Below are 2,057 nucleotides of genomic sequence, written 5' to 3'. Positions count from 1 at the left end.
TCGACTCTACGTACTATATATACATAAGTGATCGAGAGAACCATTCAGTACAGAAGTTCATGCATACCGAGAGAAGTGATCGATCGACCTCTCTCCTTCTCCGAGAGATTGGTCGAACAACAAGTATCTGACGCTACTGGCTACATACATGCATGTACAATATGTATAAGATCTCTTATAATTACAATCCCCTAGCAATTGAAATCAATTTCCACATGGTATTCTTCGGCTTTATTGATGACGTGGTCAAGAAAGAATCCCGCCAATTCCTCTTGAATTGCTTTCATGCGATCTGGTTCTAGGAGTTCATTCCGCATCTGCCACGTCTAATTTGAAGAAGGGGGTTAATTAATACATATATATGAATGAAACTCAACAGAAATGATGGTGTAATAAAATGAAATTGTGAATATTATTGCTTACGCACTTCATATTGTTTTTGAGAGTAGCCCCGCTTGTTTTTCAAAGTCGTGTTGTGGATGAACTCGCACACGTAGTATCCACAGAAATCATTCTCTTCTTCCTGCCACAAGCACTTTACGAGAAATAGAGGTCAATTAAACTGATAATGAAGCATTATAAATGGCATTGATGAAAGTATAGCTATAGAATCAACGGGAGATGCGCGCAACTAGCTAGCCATTAGTACTTACTTTCGGGTATGTATATCGCAGCTCCTTCGGCAGTCCCGGAGCTTCTGTGGTGAACTGTTTCCAAACCCTGCAAGACAAAGAAAAAATAATTATTATTACTTGAGATATCAGGAAATGAACAAAAAGTTGCTGATATGGTGCGATAATGATCGATTGAACTTACTTGCTGAGCATTTCAGTCATGTCCGCACAGGATTTGGGATCTTTCCATCTCGAGTCTAAGACGGTTACTAGTCCACGCTCAAGCTTAATCTCCAGAAGAATATAGTTGTACCTGCGCACACATGCATAACTCATCAATTACATTACTATAACCTCGCTCGAGTAATAAAGGAAACCGAATATGCACACGACAGTAACACTCACTTGCCGTTGTAAGGAAAGAGTATGATATCTTTGTTTTGATTTTTTTATCAGTGATTTTAGCACGTTGTCCTCGGCCTCTTTGATGTCCTTTTTAACCAGAAATTCATCTATGATATTTGTGTTAATGAACCCAATATCATAAATTTCTTGTTTTTTGCACTCGATGATCTTCAATCTGCATAATATATTGAGGATAATTAATTATAAATACATGAAATGAAAGAGCCGAGCTATATATAGAGACTTAATGACAGAAATAGTACTTACAGACAGTAGCAAAAGACCATTAGTTTATCGAGGGCCTTTTGATTGAAGAACGCGAAGAACTCATCAAATGGAACAGTCAACAGATCATTTGCAACGAGATCGTGCTCCTCTTTAATATGCAGATACAAAGCATTCTTACCCTTAGACTCTCTGCATGTTTCCATGTACCAATTATGGAATCTTCGCATCATTGTTGTCAGAGATTTTTCATCTTTGACGAGAGGCTTCCCGTACTCGTATCTGTGTTCGTCCACCTCCAAGAAATCAGGAAGTGCATCGTCAAGCAGGTAATCGTCAAGATTGCCATAACCGTCCACCGTCCCCGGAGCATTAGACACATTGAGCGGGGGGCACGATTGCTGTGCTTGTTCGCCGAGCTAGGCAATTTTTCCCCCTTTGCTCGTTCTTTTGACCTTTTAGCACTGACAGTAGTTCCCGACCGCTAGGCTTGGAGATATGTCTATTCAGTAATGCGCTCATAGTTGGTTCTCGGTGGAGACTTTGGTGGTTTCCTTAGGGCATCGGTAGTGCGCTTTGCTTTCACCGGATCTACCTTCTCCTCCGGAGGTGGATGTCTCTTTGCTTTCACCCCTTCAAAGAACTCCTTCACGTGGGTCCGCATAATCGTATCGTTTTCCTCCTCATACCTCTCGTATGGTAACTTCTCTAGAGGCTTGAGAGATGATGGACCGTATTTGTATTGCCTCCCGCCTCTGGTTGTGCTGCTAGACGCCGGAGCAGACGGAGCGGCTGCGGCGTCTGTCTTCTTTC

Source organism: Triticum dicoccoides, chromosome 3B (assembly GCF_002162155.2).
Source record: "Triticum dicoccoides isolate Atlit2015 ecotype Zavitan chromosome 3B, WEW_v2.0, whole genome shotgun sequence".
Taxonomy (NCBI): domain Eukaryota; kingdom Viridiplantae; phylum Streptophyta; class Magnoliopsida; order Poales; family Poaceae; genus Triticum; species Triticum dicoccoides.
Note: the sequence above shows the minus strand (reverse complement) of the source record.